The sequence below is a fragment of the Schistocerca piceifrons genome, chromosome 6 (genome assembly GCF_021461385.2).
Source record: "Schistocerca piceifrons isolate TAMUIC-IGC-003096 chromosome 6, iqSchPice1.1, whole genome shotgun sequence".
Lineage (NCBI taxonomy): Eukaryota > Metazoa > Arthropoda > Insecta > Orthoptera > Acrididae > Schistocerca > Schistocerca piceifrons.
Genome location: NC_060143.1, coordinates 2643869 through 2665741, shown reverse-complemented (window position 1 = coordinate 2665741; position 21873 = coordinate 2643869).

Genomic DNA, 21873 nt, shown 5'->3' with positions numbered 1-21873 from the left:
GCCGATTTTGATGAAAAGGATAGCATAATTGCCAGCGGACAATACGCAGATGAGAAACAAATTAACATCTAGAAGTGAGCGGGAAACCGCATCTGATCAGTTGTTGTTGCCTATGGTGTAAGAGATTGATCCAGCTGCCACGAGTCTGATTATTCCGTTTTCTGGCAAGGCATCTGAGGATGTGCGTTCGTTTATGGAGGACTAGGAGACTTCAGCGGTGATGAATGGTTGGTCTGATGAGCAGTTGTTACACATAGGGAAGATTAGATTAACGGGTGAAGGGAAAACATATGTAAGGTGTTCTGAGGCCTCAAGGAAGGCAGGACAGTTTAAGCAGTTAAAGGAAGGGCTTCTACAAAGGTACAAGAAACAGAATAGCGCTCGGTACTTTAGGGAGAGGTTAAGTACAATGACAAAGAGACAGGGGGAGACGGTGGAGAAATTTGCGGACAGGAAAAGGGAAATTAATGAGTATACTTACGAGATGGGTCAGAGGGACGAAGCGAATAATGTTCTGTTGCAGGAGGCCGAGAAAAGGGCACTTGATGTATTTTTGAGAGGGTTACCGGCGGATATGTCACGGAAGTGCGTGAAGGGAATCCGGAAGATTTGTATTCGGCCATTCAACTGGCAATTCAACGTGAGGAAATAGACATGGCTACAGGGGTACGCGAGAGGCAAACAGTATTTATGGCTGGTTTGAAATGATTTAAGTGTGGTCGTATGGTACATGTGCAGAGGCAATGTAACGAGTCACCAAGGAATAGAGGAAGGGGTGGAAATTAGCAGTGTGGAGGATGGAGAAGTGGAGATAGGAGAGGTGGACAATCGTTAAAGGACAGAGGGGGCCCAAGACCCACCTATGGGGGTTCCCATTTAATTTCAATGCTACGAATACATATGCAGAGGTGAAATGTTCAGTGGTAGGATCCGTAGGAACCAAAAAGCTTGAGATTTTGTTGGACACTGGGGCGCAGGTGTCAGTGGCAACTAAGAATATAATGGGACGATGGAAGTTAGAGGCTGAGTGGAGTGGGGGATAAGGCGGCCACGCCTTTGCGATAGGTGGCAGTTGACATTCGCATAGTGAAAGTCCTATTTAATGCATGCATGTAGGTAGTTCCATGGGTAAGCTAGGGCTACGACATGATCCTAGGAGTAGATTTCTCGCATCAACGTCATGCCAAAATTGACCTTGGACAACGAACTGTAGAACTTGGTGGAATGTTATTTCCGCTAGGGGAAACTGTTGTCAATGCAGAGCTGTTGGGAGGGGTGTTCAACGTAATGAACAAACCAATTGAACCGCATACATTAGCATTAAGGCTTAATTCGCATGAGTGTCTGTCTAGTGTCACCGGGAAGTCGCTTTGGGTAAGTGTGGAGTCGAATCTACCTGTGGGTACAGTATGTGTTGATGAGCCATTGAAACATAATGAAGATTCACTGGGTTCTTTTGTGAAACGTAGTGTTGTACGCGTACAGGAGGGGAACGACGGGCGAGTAGTTCCCATGAATGTGGATAATTTTAGCGCTCTAGACGCGAAGTTGAGGAAAGGGGTTTTAGTAGCAAATCTGGATGTACCTGTTGCTCGAGAGGCAGGTGAAGCGATCAACCACTAACTGCAGATAGAACTGCATTGTGTGACAAAATTAAGCATTTGAAAGGAGGGGAACGAGTGCATATGGAAGAATTATTGTGGAAATTTAGGGATTAGTTTTTTCCACAAGGGCCGTTACCAGCGACTCCATTAGCTCAACATAGGATATCAACAGGGAATCAAGCACCGCTTTGCCATAAACCATACAGCATACCGAGGTATTTACAGCCGGTTGTGGAGGATTTTATTGATCAGCAGCTTGCAGAAGGTATTATAGAGCACAGCAATAGTTGCTGGGGAGCGGGAATTGTCGCTGTGCCTAAAAAATCTACGGATGGAACTAAGAAATACAGGTTCTGTTGTGACTAACGTACGCATACACCATTCCAAACATATCGGATCATTTAGGACAGTGCCAGTTCTTTTCTAACATGGATTTGACAAGTGGTTGTCATCAGTTAGAAGTGGGTCCAGAGAATCCTCCAAAAACTGCTCTTTCTACACCTGGAGGCCATTACCAGTACATTAGAATGCCATTCGGTCGAGAAACGCTCCTGCAACGTGTCAGATGTTGCTAGACAGTGTCTAGAAGGGTTTGAAACCACGGCAGTGTCTTGTCTATTTGGATGACATTATAGTGTTTTCAGGTAGTATGGAGCAACATAGACAGCGGTTAACGGAAGTCTTTATGAGGTTAAGAGCAGCTCGTTTGACATTGAGCCTGGAGAAGTGTCATTTCGCATTAGAAGAAGTAAAATATTTGGGTCATATTATCAGTAAGGACGGAGTGCGAACACATCCGAGGTTGGTACAGGCTGTAAGGGATTTTCGGGAAGTGCAGTCATTCACCGGAATTTGCAATTTCTATCGAAAGTTAGTGAAGTGCTTTGCAGATTTAGCACAGCCGTTGACGCGATAGTTACGGAAGGGTGTTAAATTAGAGTGGACAGAAGAGTGTCAGAGAGCGTTTGAAAAACTGAAAGAAATGTTAACAGATTTTGAAAAGGAGTTTATACTAGCATTCGATGCATCGAGTCAAGCATTCGGGTGTGTTCCTAGTGAGGAAATTGATGTGAAAGAACATTCTGTAGCCTTGCGTCCAGGCAGTTGAATGCAGCAGAGAGAAATTACTCAACAACAGAGAGGGAGACGCTTAGCGTAATCTATGGAATCACACATTTTAAATGTTATTTATGTGGGAGAAGATCTCGGGTAGTGACAGATCAGGCTGCGTTGAAGTGGTTGTTGGGGTTGAAGGATCCGTACACTAGACTCGCTAGATGGGCTGTGAGACTTAGTGCACAAGCCTGGGAAGAAGCACGCCAATGCAGATGCACTAAGTAGAAAGGTGGCAAAAGTAGAAGTCATAGGTTATGACCCAGCAGAATGGCAAAAATTACAGAATGCGGACAGCGATTGCAAATTGTATCGGGCACAGCCACAGTATGTACGACGGTCTTCTGTGCAGGGAAACGAAGTTACGGCCAAGGGCAGTAGTGCCAGCGAAGTTGAGGGACAAGGTTTTAAAGGAAGCACATGATCACGTGTTATCTGAGTATGGAGGGTGTAGAGCGACGAATAGGAGAGTGGCAGAGAGGTATTGGTGGAGAGGTAGGAAAGTAGATGTGGATCAGTATGTCTGGAACTGTATACCATGTGCGCAGGGAGCAGATTTGAGTCGGAAACAGATACAGTTACAACGATTACCGGAAGCAACATGTCCATTCTTATTCCTGGAGATTGATGTCTTAAGACCTTTTAGGCGAACACCATCGGGGAACGGATTCGTTCTGACGATAATAGACCATTTTTCAAGGTATGTGGAGATGGTGGCTATGCCAAATCAACAGGCAGCAATATGGTAGCGCAAGCGTTAGGAAACAACTGGATTTTGAAGTTTGGTGTGCCGGAGACAGTAATTGCTGACCAAGGGACCAACTTCATGTCGGATTTAATGAAGGAACTGCGTAAATTGTTCAACGTAAAGAAGTTGAGTACGAGCGCGTTGCATTCACAGGCCAACGGAAGGACAGAACGGGTACACAGAACAGTCGGGAAGATGCTGAGTTTTTATTGTGGATTCCCATCACCAACAGTGAGACGAGTATTTGAAGCATATTTTTGCGCATGAAATGCAAAAGTCCATACAAATACCGGCTTGTCTCCGTATGAGGTAGTGTACAGGCGAAAAATGCCACCACCGTTTGATTTAGTGAAGCTACAGAAAGGAAGGACTGGTGAATCTGTACGTCAATTCGCAAGGACAATTCGGGATGTTTGGAAACGGGCACAAAAGGCGAATACAAAGGCTTTGTAAGGGCAGAAAGACGCAGGAAAGCGGAAAGGAAGTTTACCGCAGTGTAAAGTGGGGCGTTGGGTAATGCTGTCCAGCCCCTATACGCAAAAAGGGAAAACGAGGAAGTTCCTCACGAGGTATCAAGGGCCATTCCAAGTTGTTGAAACCACATCTCCTGTTAATGTTAAGCTTCAGCTGCCAACCAGAACAACGACAGTACACGTTGGGCGGTTACGGCCTTTTAAGGGCTGCCCGGATGTGGTTCCAGGCGTGTCACAGAAAGGAAAGAGGAAGAAAAACATAGTGAAGAGAGGTGCTAAGCACGGAGAAAACCAAGAAGATAGAGTACAGCATGAAGTACCGTATGTTTTGCGATCTAGAAGGCAGTATAGTGTTTGTGGTTTTTCTTGTTTTCTTGTCATGTATCATTGGGTTTGCATAGAGTAATTAGACATTGTATTTTATATGTGTTTTCGAGTATTGTAAGCCTGCTGCGGACAGCAGTCTTTCTGAAGACGGAGGAAGGGTGATGGTGATCCCTGTCCTCAGGTCACTGAAAGGGGAAGTGTAGCGTCTGACGTATGTGGAGTGTTGTTGGAGGAGAAATCAAACGCAGTTCTGGAGAAATAAGTGCGTCGGAGTAAATTTTGCGGCGAAGCCGCAATAAATATTTGTTGAACGATGTCAGAGTCGTACGATTTCTTGTTTAAATTTTTAGTTATCGACAGTGCTGGGTCAGGAATGTCGTGTTTATTGCACCAGTTCATATAATGTAAATTAAAGGATAAAAGTAGTCACACAATCGGTGTTGAGTTAGGATCAAAAATAGTGAATGTTGGATGGAAATCTGTGAAGCTACAAATATGGGACACATGCACGGTGACGTTATTTTTAGCTAGGGGGAAAGGAATAGACTGTCCAAGGGACATCGTGGAACCAAGATTGTGCTTGCAACTGGTCGGGATACATTGGATCTTCTCCACCTATGAGAATTTGGTAGTAGTAGCAAGTTATTTTGAGTGGGAGTATTTGTAAAAGCGAAAGGTATAGAGCTCGAGGGGAGCAGAATTTAGTGTAACATAGTAGGACCAACCTTCCATCTGCCAGCGTCAGTTTCAGGAGTCACGCAATTTAATGTTACGCAGCCACAGCTGTACTGGCCAGAAACCACATTAGAGTTTTTGCCAAGGCGGAATCTGACCTTGTTAATTCTGGAGCCAGGTCTGTTGAGAGCCGTAAACCAGTTCATTTAAGAGCAAGAGGGGCGCATATCAGCCGAGCAGATTGTTCAACATGTCGCTCAGTATAGGGAAAGGCAACAGCAAATAACGATCATTTTGAGCACCTCTGTGCCAAGTGTCATCTCAGCCTTAACTTAGTTATGTGTTGTTTTCTTTCTGATCAGGCGGAGAGCCGATTCCCAGAGGGATCCATGGGTAGTCCAAGTCCCAGTAGATTGGATACCGAGGGTGTAGGTAAGTGGTGGAACGAGTGTTCAGTGGAGTGGTCATCATGTACTTAGGTGCACTGGACCATGTCTAAGTTTTCTAATAGTAAGTAAGTGTATGTGCCAATCCAAACAAGTTTAAGAGTTAGTTAAAGGATGACCGGGGGACCGGGTCTTTCCAGAGAGGAGAATAATGTAGTGGCACACCCGTTTAGGATAGGGAAAGTTAGTTTTGTGCGATATTCGGTGCACGAGTTACAGCCAGGTGTGGGACGTATTGCAGTAAGTTACGCACACCAGCAGTTGCCAAGGCAAATAGAGGCCACAGGGTCGTAGAACTGCCACAGAGTACGCACACAGCAGTTTCCATGTCGCAAGTCACAGGCAGAAGAGGGCCACTGTCCAACCTAAGTGTTATGCACATGTGACGCACAGCGACATGCTTGACAAAACAGAGGCGCACAGCCAAGTATAAATAGATGCCGTTTTATAACGAGATTCATCGAAGTGTGACAGCTCTCCTGGACGGCGCTGCGTGTCACACTGCCAAGCTACACACAGCAGCAGATGGGGCACCAGCATCCCAGTCCATGGCGGGTCGTTGGTTCGACCCTCTGAGGCGAACACGGGGTTCGCAGCCAGCCAGGGTGGGCCACTCTTTGGCTTGCTACCGTGGGCAGTCACCTCAGCTCCCGACACATGCCAGAGACTTCTGAGGCGAGGGCCGCAGATTTGGACACCTGATCAGGGGCAGTCATTGCTGCCACGTTCTCAGCTACGCCAGCAAGGAAGAAGCAGCAGTGGGGCCAGCCTACAGCCCCCAGCAGGGCAGCGTGGAGACAATTGGGATGGTGGCCACTGAGTCGGCTGCTGGCGCAGCCATCCTGACATCATTGGAACTCAGTGGGCCGGCCAAGGCTGGCACAACACTGCATTGCATTGCATAGGCTGCTGGGGTGCTGCCTCAGCATTGAGGGGCCCTGTGATGCAGGCCGTGGTGAACAGAGCACTGTACTGGAAGCAAATAAACCATTTGGAAAGCTCTCGCCGAGTTTTAATACGGCAACTCCCGGCACCCATCCACTACATTTGGTGTCTTCCCACTGCATTTCGTCATCCCGATACATTCGGTGGCAGAAGTCATCACAACAGGATGAACAGTGATATAGTTTAATGTGACAATCTTTATTTGTAGGGCTAAATAAACCAGTTGAACGTCACAAATTTTGTTTTTCTCTTCGTTATTGATCATCACAATGATAAAGATGTTGCTAGAAATTTTAAGAATTAATGGTAAGGTTCTGAGGGTACTGTTTTCGTTCAGCTTCTTATTGCCACAAATATTGAATGATGATTATTAAAACCCTACCTGCTTCCCAATCTGCACTGAACTCCATTGCCACTTCAGTCAGTTTCACTATTAAAAACCTTCAAATTGTTTCATGAGGCTTTTGTGTCCGCCCTGGTAGATGAGTGGTCAGCGCGACGGAATGTCACACCTAACGGCCTGGGTTCGATTCCCGGCTGGGCCGGAGATTTTCTTCGCTCAGGGACTGGCTATTGTGTTGTCCTTATGATCATCATTTCATCCCCATCGACATGCAAGTCGCCGAAGTGGCGTCAACTCCAAAGACCTGCACCAGGCGAACGGTCTACCCGATGGGAGGCCCTAGCCACACGACATTTATGTGGGGCTTCTATTAAAAATGTTACCAAGCGCTCCACGTGGGGCATAGCAGCGTTCTGTTCTCATTCGTTTCTTTATCCACTCGCGTTTTCAGACGTCATACGGCCGCCGCGTCGTCGTGAGCTGAGTCAATTTCTTTCCTCTCTTTTTTTTGTGCCTCGATGTTACACGTGTCTGCTGTTAGCCATCAATAAACAAACCCGGCTTTGTCAATGCCATTTTCTTTTTATTTAACTTCCACTATGTTCTGCTTCCTTTGACGATTTGTTCTTTGTACGTGTTTTCCATCGTATTTCGTGCCTGAAAGAGTCAAACGGCCCTGTGGATCTTTCACTTGAACTTTTCCAATATTCACGAAGAACTAAACTCTATGTGCAAATTTCTAGTTTTTTTCATATCCATTTGTCGTCTCTCTCTTGTTTCACCATTTTCATCACCCGTAAAGTTTAGGCTACCTACAGCGCTCTCTCTATAGTTACAAAATTGACAGCTTTGAGAACAGTGGACCAGAAATGTAATATTGCTTTTTACGAATGAAATGCTGTTAGTACCAACACAAAAAATTTATTTTCCGAAATCGGCTACAAGTATGAGCATCTAATTGTCTCTACCGTCGCAAGAAACAGTCATCATTCCTGAATATAGCACAAGTGTCCCAAAAAAGTAACGTCACATACACGTGTTATCTTCAAATTACGGTGAACTGAATTTAATTTCGGGGTTGCTGCTCGTTTAATGATTTTGTACGCCATCAGCCGGCCACAATATCGAGAGCTCTCCAAGAAATGACTGACGTGAACTGATAATAATATTTTGTGTAATAAACTGGTAATGGCAGTGGTGATAAATATGTGCAAGCACATAATTTTCAATATCAAACGCCAGTGATTTTCTCATTAAAATTTAATTTCATTGATAACGCACTTGTTTCCCAAGATTTTCATGACTGATACAACACTATATGGTAAATATTTCAGTGCTGACTGTTTGCATTGTATATATTTTAGAACAATATCAGAAGTTCGTTTACAGAAAACAGTATAATGTTACTTACTTTCTATTCAAATAAATTTTTTGAAAAGGTACTTTTTCTTAGCATCAAGTATTTGTCAGTCCAACAACTCAACGGCAAACCCTACAATATTTTGTGTTCACGACACGTAAGTATCCCTTTTCTGCTAGTCTATGCCTTCAAGTCTCAAACAGACAATTAAATATACACTGTTATAAAATGATGAAAAATGTATCGACAACTTACATACCTCCAGAATTAGTGCTGGTGTTTGTGTGTGTGTGTGTGTGTGTGTGTGTGTGTGTGTGTGTGTGTGAGAGAGAGAGAGAGAGACAGAAAGAAAGAGAGAGAGAGACTTTATCACTGTTTCATTCTCATCGACGCGGCGTCAGATAAAAACGCTTGCCCCTCGCCGCCAATCTTCCCAAAAGGAGACTCCCGGCCAAGCATGCTACACACATTTCAATTTCTTTTTCCAGCTACAGAGCACATGTCTTGTAGATACACAGTGTGTCTTTAATGCATTGGTTTCCATTACCTTCTGCATTCTCATGCCGTTGATCATTACGACAACTTCCACCTTTTAGGGGCCGTTTCCCAAACCACTGTTTCCCCCTCTGCTCTATTCCACAAAACTGTTGGCAGAATGGGGGTGACTCCTTATGCCAGAACTATACAGTCGCCATTGCTGATGCTTATTTATTCGGAAATTAAGCTGTGGCTAGGTTCGAACCTGTGATCCAGGACGCTTTGATTCGCAGTCAAACATGCTACTTTTTTCATTGTCCTCATCATTTCATCAGGGCGGACAACACATGACATCCGAGTTCGTCGTTGCCTGCTTCACTTTTTCTTTTTTTTTTTGTTTTGTTTTTGAACATGCTGAGCTACCTTGCCGGCCATCTCGACTACTTAATTTCATTCAACATGTTAGATGTTTCAGTAAAGCCTTGTAGCTGTGTCATTCATGATTTAAATAATGAAAATTATACCGGTTACTTATATTTTAATGCTTAACACAACGCGTTTCGAGAATTTATTCTCATTTACAAGTGCATTTGTGCCTTTGTTTACATGAATATGTCTTGTGATGTCTGCATGTGTGATTTTCTGCGCCGACTGCAGTCCGAAAATCGGACAAAAGAACCTTTGAGTGTTTTTAAATGTTGCTGGCAGACATGGTATTTTGTTTGTTTGCCTACGGGTATTGTAAGCGTTTGTGGTAAACTATATAATGGAGGAGGCACAATACCTGTAAGTGGACAAACAAAAATACCATTTCTAACAGTAGCATTTACAAACTGCAAGGATTCATTTTGTCCAATTTTCTGACTGCAGTCGAACTTCAAAAAGACGCAAGAGGGACAGAAAATCACATATATAGAGACCACCCAACATATTCATGTACATACATATTCATCAAAACAAATGCAATTAAAAATGAGAATAAGTTCTAGAAATGCGTTATGCTAAGCAGCAAAAAAGAAGTAACTGGTACAGTTTTCATTATTTAAATCTTCTCGACTACGGTCCTCCGTGGTATAAAACTTGAAGGGTCCATCGCATGTAGGAATGGTTCCCAACCTGAGGGTTATTAGACCCTGAAGGGTAAAATTCAATTCTCTTAGAGGTAAAAACAAAAGGCTTCAAGTGCGTTTCGGTCTCGAAATCAAATTCTTTGTAACATATGGCACATTGCTGCGGGAGTTACCGTTTGTGAAACGTATAATGGTCATCTTCTCACATAAACCACCCACTACACACCTACTTTGTACTTTGTACCCGACATCTGTGAAAGTAAAACTGAGATACTTACGTCACATATGCTTAAATATTTAATGAAAATTCCTTCTCAGAGCTGTAAGTACTTCCTGTAATGTAGATCAGATATTGCTTCATTATTCACTTCGCAACAAAAGTTCAAATTAACTGACAGCACAACAGCAACTATGTAATGGATACTATAGTGCTTTAGAGCCTACACTGTATTATTATTATTATTATTATTATTATTATTATTGCCGGACGGTGTGGCCAAGCGGTTCTAGGCGCTACAGTTTGGAGCCGCGCGACCGCTACGGTCGCAGGTTCGAATCCTGCCTCGGGCATGGATGTGTGTGATGTCCTTAGGTTAGTTAGGTTTAAGTATTCCTAAGTTCTAGGGGACTGATGACCTCAGATGTTAAGTCCCATAGTGCTCAGAGCCATTTGAACCATTATTATTATTATTATTATTATTATCACAGGCAGTGACCCGACACAAAACAATGACACCCAGTTCAGAAGCTGTCAAGTAATCTAAAAACTTAGGCCTAAATAAAGTGTACATATTTTAAGTCGGTAGATTTTAAATGTGGGTGCATGAGGTGAATGAAGCAATTGTCGCTAGGAAGAGGACTCGTGCACAGGAAGCATGTTTCTAAGAAGTCCTTATCTCAATGTCGATAGTTTGTTTTCTTTTGTGAGAAGTAGTTTTGGGTAACATTCACAATGCACTGAGAATTGTTCTATCATTCCATAAAAATGGATGTTCGAAATAAGTTGTAGCTGTAGTCCCACTGATTCATTAGTTCGTGGTTTAACAAATAACTATTCTCCCGATCAGGCCATGAAGACCCAAAGGTACCGACCGGCCGCCGTATCATCCTCAGCCCACAGGCGTTACTGGATGCGGATATGAAGGGGCATGTGGTCACACACCGCTCTCACATTCGTATGTCAGTTTCCGGGACCGGAGCCGCTACTTCTCAATGAAGTAGCTCTTCAGTTTACCTCACAAGGGCTGAGTGCACCCCACTTGCCAACAGCGCTCGGAAGACAGGATGGTCACCCATCCAAGTGCTAGCCCAGCCCGATAGCGCTTAACTTCGGTGATCTTACGGGATCCGGTGTGACCACTGCAAAAAAATTAAATATTATTTATCATCCGTCATCTAAAAACTGGATGTGTTCAAAGAAATTCTTTTTGATTCTAAAGTGTAGTGAGGTTAGTAATCTTTGTGATGGTAGGGGGAGGAAGGGGGTATACCTGAAAGTGACTAGTGCGTTCTTGTAACATAGTGACTACCGTTTTGGCCAGTGAACTTGTCTTTCTACATAGCTGCTTTACACAAAATATCTTAATATTGCATTTGAAAACCTAATGGTAATTTTATAACAATGAAAAACTACAAACTTGTGAAATTAATTATGCTAAAATGCAGGCGTAATATACGTTATGGTGCTATATAAGCCTCAACTTCGCTATCCAATGAATCCACGTTTGCCAAGCTCCAAAGGAAAACTAATTCACCAAATCCACTCACATCATAAAACTGTAAGTAGTTATGTTCCAGATCTCTAACCAAACTACTGGACCGATTTCAGCCAAAGTTGGTACACATATCATTTACTGTCTGGGAAAAATCACTGTGGGGTTAAGAATCACCTTCATATCAAAGAGATGGGGTGGGGGTGAAAAACAAGTGTAGCCCTCGAAGAGCAAATACCCAGACTCTATTCGTCCGGCATATGAAAATCAGAGCACTTAGTGACTAGCAGTAAACTTGACATACAATTTCAAAATTTTACGAAACTTTTCGATGACAGCCCCCACAAATGATAAAAGAAAAAAAAGTTTATCTCTTACTAAGTTTTCGCTGTTCATGCATGATGTTTTATTTATTGCTTATTTGCTGCTAACTCTATTCGCAATAAGTATCGAAACCAGTATCGCATATGCCGCTGAATGTACCTACAAAATTATGTATGGCGCAAATGACGGAAAACGTGACATCATAAACATTAAGCTGCTTGTATACGAAACTGCAGGGCGAAGTTAGGTATAGATTCAGGTGAGCTATGTATACAAATATTTGTGAAATATGCTAAACATATGTGGAAAATCTCTGACATGTGCGTACGTGGCCAAAGCTTCTTCTAAACCCCTGGATCTATTTCAAACAAATTTGGTACACACGCTACCTACTATCTGGAATGAAACGGTGTGCGTGTAAGAACAAGTAACCTCCTATTGGGGTTGAGGTGATGACGTGAAGGGGAAGCAGGAGGTGGACAGACAAAGAGGGGGGAAGGAGGAGATGGATTTTACTAGGGGAGACAAGATGGACAGAGAGATGGGACAAGAGGAGATGGGGAAAGAAAGGTAAAAGGAGGAGAGGGAAAGGGAGAGGGAGGGGAAAGAGACGGACAAAGAAAGAGGTGACGGAGAGGGGAGGAAGTGAAAATCGATAAAAGAAAGGTAAGTGGAGGACATGGACAGGGAGGAGGGGGAGGGAGGAGGGGGAGTGAGGAGGAGGGAGAGGTGTAAGGGGGGAGATGGACGGTGAGATTGGGACGATAAGGGCATAGAGAGGAGGAGAGGAGGAGATGATGGACAGAGAGAGAGAGAGAGAGTGAGGACGAAATGGGCAAAGAGATGGGGAGGAGGAGACAGACTTTGGGGAGCTGAGGATAAGACAGAGGGGGAGACAGAGTGGGGAACTGAGCAGGTGGGCAAGGGAGTAGGCGCAAGTGGATAGAGAGAGATTAGAGGAGGCTATTAGAAGATGGGAATAAATATATATTTCGCCAACACCTGTTAGTCAACCAGTCTGCTATGAAAATATAATGAACACCTTATTGTCATTGGACTATATAATTCTTCTTACTTACCAACAACTGCATCACCAAAACCAACACAGCCGGCCGGAGTGGCCGCGTGGTTCTAGGCGCTCCAGTCTGGAACCGAGAGACCGCTACGGTCGCAGGTTCGAATCCTGCCTCGGGCATGGATGTGTGTGATGTCCTTAGGTTAGTTAGGTTTAATTAGTTCTAAGTTCTAGGCGATGATGACCTCAGAAGTTAAGTCGCATAGTGCTCAGAGCCATTTGAACCATCTGAACGAAAACCAACACTGAGAAAAACTGCAATATTCCCTAACAAATATAACCTCATTCTGAGCTGAATGACCTTCTTCATTACGATGGATATTCCTGAGAAAAATTGCCAAGAAGACACAATATCGCTGTGTAGTTATGGGTGTTAATTAGGTAATTTTACACAATTCCTGCAGAGCCAGGAGAAAGACTTTTAGTTAAATTACCTTTCACTCAGCTCACTTAACGTAATTTAAAATCGATTCATGTTCGGATCTGTGGCCAATGTTTCCGAATTTGATTTGCGCAATAGATTTGTGTATTACATGCAGATTCGTTGTGATTTACTATATGTAATTAATATGACTTACTGGTTCGTAAATTGAAGGTCAATAATTAGAAATGTTAGAATTGTTTCACTGATTTTAATAAAAGTATGGCAAATGGCTTCCTGGTGCCAATGTTTCCAAGACATCAACGCGTAAAGGTAGATAGAACAAAAAACTAATGGCAGAGCTTACAGTTGCAAAGTCTCTGTAAACTCTCTAAAAAGCGAAAGGTAATTCCTTTCTATGGGAGTTGAGTATTGTGTGACATGATATGGGATTAGTAATTTCCACAAAATAACAATATACAGTATCTATTATTTTTGTTGGGTCTATTAGTGTCTCAGTGTACGATTTACAAGTTGCTAACACAGCAACGACAACAAAAGGCATTTTTATTGCCAAAAATTGACTAACTTTTATCTCAGTATTAGATGGATATTTAAATATCATCTTTTGCAACATTACAAGGCAGTTCACAAATAACTCCGTCACTATAGGGCATTGTTAAATGGTGGACCTTATGATCTTTCTGGGAGTTTATTTGATCACAGTTTGTCAACTTTCTTTTCGACACTCTTCCGGTACATGAATCTCGGTACTTCTCCTCTGCCAAACTTTTCTTGTCAGTGAAGCACTTACGTAGAATGTCCTCAGTTATTTGTTAGATATACTGCAGTCTCAGTCTGCCAGATTGTTACCTTTCACAACTTCCTCTTGTACCACAAAAGTTATCTCCTGATAATTTAAAAATTGTTCTATCGTCCTGTCTATTTTTACACTCAGTGCTTACCCACATACTCCTTTTCTCATTTCTTACCATTCCACTTAATTTTTCAACAGTTCTGTTTATCACCACTTCTCAAGCGCTTCTGACCTCTTATTTTTCGTTTAAAGTTATAGAGGTTACTGTAATGCTGTCTTTTCCGATTGTAATACAAGTCTTATTTAGTACCTCCAGTGGTCAGTTTTTTTTATTATTATTCTTACGTAAATCTTAACGTTCTTTTACACATAAGTGCTAGATTTTTGTACACAGCACTTTTAGTGACACGGAATATATTTATGTTTTTATATTGTAAAAGTACACGAAACTTTTCCGATTTTGCACAGTGCATGATTATTTTCCATGTAGTGTTTTTAAGTTACCTGTACAAATGTACCTTCGTTCGTGCCAACAATAATTTTCACTAATAAAGTGCGAGTTCGTTTCAGTAAAAGTTCGCCAGTTTGTCTTGTGGTCAGTTTCGATTAGGCAGGCCAAGCTCTTTGAGCTATCTCTCTGTGTCTTCACTGAAGTTTGGTTGCATCCTTGGGAGCCACGAGGACCATCGGTCAATAGGAAAAGTTTCGTTGGTGTCGAGTAGCGAAGCGATACATTCCGAATGGGCCGAACCATTCTATTCGATGCTGCGCTATTCGGTTCTGCTTTGTGTTTTGTCTGGTGTAAGGTCTGGGGTCGACGAGAACTGATTCAGAGTTCTAGAGTGTTCGAAATTCTGGCTAAGAGCTTTGGAATTACTTGCCGTGGTAAATAATAGGCTGTGGTCTTATTCCACGTCTTGAAATGACAGCCAGATGGGGCATTTCTCAAAGGTACAGTAAGAATTTAACTGTTTACAAATGTGGCAATTTAGAACAATAGAATTCACGCGACATGGAGGTAACCTTCATTGAGATTGGATTATTTTACTAAAACGTGCGCAATAGGGGTGTTCGAAGGAAACTTCTTTGCTTTAATGCTACAATTTACATTATAAAGATCTACTCTCTTGTAATTCATTAGCAGATCTGCTTTGTATTAGACCACTGACTAGACTAACATGGGTCGTTGTTCAGAAACAGGAACCAATTAAACTTGCGCAGGTTCAATTTCAAAATATTACATATCGACGAGAAATGATCGGAATAAATGTCTCAGGAGGGTTGTAACAATCAGACCGCCAACCTCCCCTATTTTTCTTGCTGTACCATTCAGAAATCATAACATAAATGATTAAAACACAAGGTAATGATTTGAACCAATAACGGATTCGACACAACAGATAGATTTAAATACCCTTTATCGAACAAATATACTTGCAAGTACGCCACATCTGCTCGAACTCCCAACGACGACAGGCGGTAACACAAAAGAAGATGATAACAGAACAGCGCTCTTTCATTTATTATCAGTCGCTTTGCATTCACTACTTTAACAATTTCTGGAAGTTTCGGCATGTTAAACGCAATCTTTGAACATATACTAGATTCGTGGCTTTCTTAGTAATGAAAGAAGGTTTTCTTATTACAGAATGCCTCAGCTTCATCTGTTATGTGTTCCCTGTTTTTGAACTGTTGTCCTTATTCTCATTTATTCATCCGCTCATCACTTTTAACTTTCTTTAGACCCATTCAACAGGACATGTAACTTCCTCGCTTTCACTAAAGGTAGCAATGCCATCAGCAACTCGTAACATTGGTATCCTTTTATCTAGAATTTAAATCCCCAATCTCATTGGTTCTGCGATGTAGACGTTGAACTGTAAGGAGAAAAATACATCTCTTCGTTTCCCCTTATTAATATGAGCACTGCGCTATTGGGTTTCCGTTCTTATTGTACCGGTTTCTCCATTTGTACATGTTGTGGATTACCCGCCTTTCCCTATCGCTTGTAATTAATATTCTGATAATTTCTAACATCTCGCCTCATTTTATGCTACCAGTCATTTTTATAAGTTGACATATCTTATAAAAGTGGCATGCCCCACTATCAAACACAGAATCAGAAATGCCTCCAAAAGTCAAACATCTCAGTCTAGAGGCATCCATCCTGTAAGGTTACAGTGTAGTATTGTGGTGCGCTGCACACAACCGTGACATCTATGACATATCTAGGAGCAACTTTGCAAAGCGATATGAAATGGAAGAAATATGAAGTTCGGTAGAAGGGATAGTGAATTGGAAGAATTCTGGGAAAGCGTAGCTCTTGTATTAAGGAGACCGCGTATAAAAAACTAATGGGACCCAATCTTGAGTACCACTCGGAGGTTTCGGATTAAAGGAAGGGTTCGAAGCAATTCATGGGCGTACCGCTTGATTTGCTACGGGTAGTTTCAATCAATAGATTGTGACGAGTACTGCTATTTTTGGTGTTAGGACAGTTTAAATCGTACTCCTTACGTATCGCTTTTTTCTTAAACTTTCGAAGTTGAGCGCAACTTTTCTTTGGCAGAGGCATTTTCATGCTGTTAACATCTACAATGCACAAGCGTTACTGGTCACTTGCATGCTTGTCAGAGGAGTCGTGTCGCCGCTCTACTCGTAAATAGTCTGAATAATTTGTTAAACCGCTGATTAGTCCTTTTATTCGCAGACAGGTGGTCGAAGTTACTTATGAAATTTGTGGAAGGAACAGCATCGTGGTTCCACGAACACTAATAACCTGTTAATTTAATGTGGACATGCAATACAGCAATGGTTTCTCCAGCATGAATGAGAAATAAGCTTAACTGTTAATACTTACAAGAGAGGATGAGCGTAGGCATTGTTAGGGAGTGAGTTACGTGCTTAAAGGGCAATAAAACGAAGGAATGTGATCTGTGCCTATTATTTCCAAGTGACGCTTTACATTCTATAAATGAAGAAAAATATTTGAAAAGTATAAGAGCCACGTGTTCGTGTAATGCTACACTGTCAGGTTTATTGAGTAACGAAGCGCGTTCTATATGCAAATCTCCCACATTCGAGTGAAATAACCACAAATTTAATAAATATTGGGTTGGTGCACAAGTTCTTAGCATTTTTTCATAATTTTAGTAAACACAATAGATAGACATAACAGAGACTTCTGTCGCCAATATCATATTCTCCGTCACTGGGGTAACTTTTCGATTCCGCGACTGTAGAAGTCACGTGCTTTTGTGGCGAAGAATTCTCAGGCCGTGATCGGAGCGCAATTCATCCGGAAAGGAATTTCCTTGAAGGCTATTCGATGAAGAGTGGAAAAGGAGAAAATGTGAGAGCGCAAGTTCAAGTCAATAAGGCGAGTACAGAATGACTTCCGAACCCAACTCCTGTACAGTGTTTTCTGTCAGTGTAGCAGAATGCGTGTGGGCGTTATCGTGGAATAGCATCACGTCACACAGTCTTCCCGGTCATTGTCCGCGATAGTTACATGTCGGCGAAGCAATTCGTAGTACGCTATACCAACACTGTGGCACCAGGTGACAACATCACCTTTTGTGGATGCGCGCAGGTCTTTGAAAGAGGAGTTGCCGCTGTACTTGGGCTCAACCATTCCTATACCTTCCTTATGTCAGTAATAAGGACACTATTTCTCGTCACGAGTGACGATACGGCATCAGAATGGCCGGTTTTTTTCACGAGCCAATTGATGCCGAGCAAACGGAGGCGCACATATGGCCACCGGCTGACTTTTGTGATTTTGGCTTAGAGCATGCTGTAACCCTACCCCAGATTTTTGACTCTGCCTCACCACTCAAAAATTCTCCCAAATCGCCTCTGTAAAGCAGTTGCTGGTTTTTAGCTCGTTTCGATAGTTCAGTGTTGTATCGTCGAGAAAAATTACTTAGAAATTCAAAATTGCTTAGCACATCGGCTTTTGCACTCTTTCACACATTTTCCTCTTTCTTTACTGCTTTATCTTCCAAGAGTCTCCAGTGCCGAGAACCACCTTCTCTTCTTCGACTATCACTCAGTTTAATTAATACTAAAATATAAATCACAAACTAAGCGCTAAACAACAGCAGTCTTTACAGTTTCAAATTAAACTAAGCTGTCAGTCGAGAGGCCGGCTGTTAGAATGACTGGCGGTATATTCTTTGTGTATTGTCGAGTGTTGTACTGGCTAGTCCTATGACAGTTTTAGTGGCATCTCCCATCCCAAAGCTTAATGGCAGGAAAAGGATTAGTCTTCCTAACGTATACCACATGAGAAATAATGACACTGAATATAGTGTATAATGGGTATTTTGACATGACGTAACGACATTACTGGAACGAAAATTATCGTTTTTCCGATGCCTGACCAGACGGTTCATCAAACCGGCGGAACCGACGAGAGCTCGTTCTTCCATCCGGCCACACTGAAGAGTGCGTGTGTGTGTGTGTGTGGCGGCGTGCAGACAGGTGGGCCTGCTGCGGACGGTTAAAGATCATTTTAAGCACCGCAGCAATCCAGAACATTACTTTCAGGTGTTCAGGAAAGTCGTTCCTATATAACAACGGGATATAGATGTCAACCAATAACGGTTTGTGGAGAAATTCATTTATGATACGTTGTTTGTAGCTGAAGGTAGCGATGTAGATGCACATGTTTGCCAAGTCCCTCCTCACATCGGAAATTCCTCCCGTTTCTTCATTACATCTTCACAGCAACAACTATTATCTTTTTCCGACTCGAACAGTTGACGTTTTTCTGCACCCAGTCCCAAAGCAACATCCACACCCTATCCACTTTCCCTTTCTGCAGTATACTGGGTTTCCAAATTAATTTTAGGGTTAAGTTATTTCTTTTAAAATAGAATTGTACATACAAACGTATTTTGTTGCAATAAACATTGTCGTTGCATGGTTATTAGTAATACTCTTTTTTTGCATGGTTGCATTGGTCAGTTATCTTCATCTTCATCACGAGATGCTCTTGGCGTTGGCCACGATGTGACTTAATTCCTAAACTGCGTCTTGTCTTGATCTATAGGACAAAAGATTTCTTCATGCCATTCGTTTTGTTGTTATTTATAGGCTCTACAGATTTGTAGGCTTCTTTTAAGGGAGTTTCAAAGATTGTACAGCTTGTCGCAATCTCTAACTATCCACCGTCAAGCTAGCAACATTCATGTTGCACGTAATACTATGTGGATTTTTACCTTACGGTATTTTCAGATACTGATTACCCTTCTTAGGCGCCTAGGAACGACTTTACCTTACGAATCATCCCTCGGATTGGTTCTTTTATAGAATGTAGGCCCCAAAGAACTGGATTCGATAAAAGAATCCACCTTCATCTGAAAAATGGAATCATGTTTTTCTGAGGGATGCTTTGTGCGTTCAGCTACGTCATCCCCTGTGTAGTGTTCTCCCTCCTGGAGACCAACATGCTCCAGGCTTGTTCCCTATCTGCAGTAGACGGAGAACTGACGGCGTTATCAGACCTGTATTATCGTACAAATGAGTTTCCTTTTGACTGTAAGCAAAGCATTGATCCACTTATGACCACAATCGTCACAAAACGGAAATTATAAATTTGAACCAGTTGCCTTTTCGCAGTAAAAAATTCGTATACATTTCCTATCCGCCAGCAGACAGCGCTGACCTATTGTGTCGCGTGGCGCATTCCTCAGAATGAATTAAAGAGTCTTCGGTAGTAAACAGTCTAAAACGTGATGAGAAATCAGGAGTCGTGACACAAGCTGAAAATGTTGGGCAAAACATAAGATACAGACTAGAAGAAGCCATACATCGTAACAGAGAGGCGTCTGATACCAGAACACCCAACCACAAAGTCATTCCGGAAACATGGGGAAAGATGTGCTTCACGGAGGACCAGAAATAACTTACAGATGCCCTATCTTCCTCAAACTCGGCATCTCGTGAGGGCAAAGAAGAATTAAGGTGGCACGGCAGCGCAGTCTCTCTGAATCATGGGTTACGTCTCAGCGCGACCAGGAGGCGACACTCCGGAGAAAATGAGAAAACAAGTTTAGCCTTTGTCTCCAGGCACTGTAATGTTATGTAGTGCAGAGTTCTACATCGCGTAAACTGCGACGTAACAGCGGGGTAAAGTGTAGTAATGTAGTAGTAAGTGCCTTATGCATGAGCACACATCTGCGTACCAGAGACAAAGGATGTCGACCTTCTTTGCGTTAACCTATAACTAGCCTTTCTTTTCTTTCTCTCTCTCTCTCTCTCTCTCTTCCTCTGCCTATCTGTCTGTCTGTCTGTCTGTCTCCATTCCTCTTCTGCCCTAACTGTTTCACATTTCGTCGATAATCAGCATAGTGTTTACAGTAATACATTTTAACTTTTATATTAATATATGTGCTACTACCTGCAGCGCCCGGCATTCCCCCGGGATGTTTAGTATCTCCCTTACAAAGTGGATGGCCATGTGCCTTGTTGCTATAGCAAATGTATGCAGCATGGGAAACAAAACCGTTTTAAACCGAAGGGCATATTTGAATCACTGCGTGTCAACAGATTGTGACGAGTGAATACGTCTTCACCTTCATGAAAGGATGATTAATTGCTTCATCTGTTGTTACTTTTTGTGATAAGTACCTCATTGTGTTTTTGGAGAAGTCATCCTCTGCTCATATTTCACTGTATCAAGTAGAGATGTGTTTGGGCAGGACTAGAAGTGTTCCAACAGTTTGCGTCACAGTTCGGGAAATCTCTCGTTCAGTTCGATCTGTTTATTGGTCTGCGATCTACTGACTTTTGTTGGTACTATATCCACATCCTGCCTTAGCTTTCGGATATCGGTATTTACATATAGTGTATGTATAAAAATATATATCGTATGTCCATCCAAATGTCAATTAGGGGATGGTGTAGAGGTTTGAAATAAATTGGCCAAGAACTTTTAGAGGTTTTTGGCAACAACATCTCCCCTTTATACGCACATCAAAAAAAGTTTTGTATCATCCCAGTTCCCAGAACTCCTGAAGATAGACATTGACTGTGGATATTGTATCACAGACACAGTCCCTTCAGAGAAGTCACTAAACCCGCCCAAAGATGTAAACAACGATGCATGAGCAGCGCCTATTAGACGGAGGGGGGTCAGACAGCCGATCAGTTCCAGTCTTTTCTCCAGGAAGGAGGTACACGGCTCGTGTTGTACGAGTATGTAGTTCCGCCATGCCTAGACGGTCAATACCGAGGTTCGATCGCTTCCGCATTGTTACTTTGTACCAGGAAGGGCTCTCAACAAGCTAAGTGTCCTGGCGTCTCGGAGTGAACCAAGGCGAGGTCCTTGGAGGAGATACAGAGAGACGGGAACTGTCGATGATATGCCTCGCTCAGGCCGTTTAAGGACTAATTCTACAGTGGATGACCGGTACCTACGGATTATGGCTCGGAGGAACCCTGACAGCAACGCCACGATGTTGAACAATGCTTTTCGTGCAGCCACAGGACGTTGTGTTACGACTCAAACTGTGCGCAATAGGCTGCATGATGCGCAACTTCACTCCCGACGTCCATGGCGAAGTCCATCTTTGCAACCATGACACCATGCAGCGCGGTACAGATGGGCCCAGCAACATGCCGAATAGACAGCTCAGGATTGGTATCACGTTCCCTTCATCGATGAGTGTCGCATATGCCTTCAAACAGACTATCTTCTGAGACGTGTTTGGAGGCAACCCGGTCAGGCTGAACGCCTTAGACATACTGTCCAGCGAGTGCAGTAAGGTGGAGGTTCCCTGCTATTTTTGGACCGACGTACGCCGCTGATGGTCGTGGAAGGCGCCGTAATGGCTGTACGGCACATAAATTCCATCCCCCGACCGACAGTTAAACCGTATCGGCAGCATATTAGCGAGGCATTCGTCGTCATGGACGACAGTTGGCGCCCCCATCGTGCACATCTTGTGGATGACTTCCTTCAGGATAACGACATCGCTCGATTAGAGTGGCTAGCA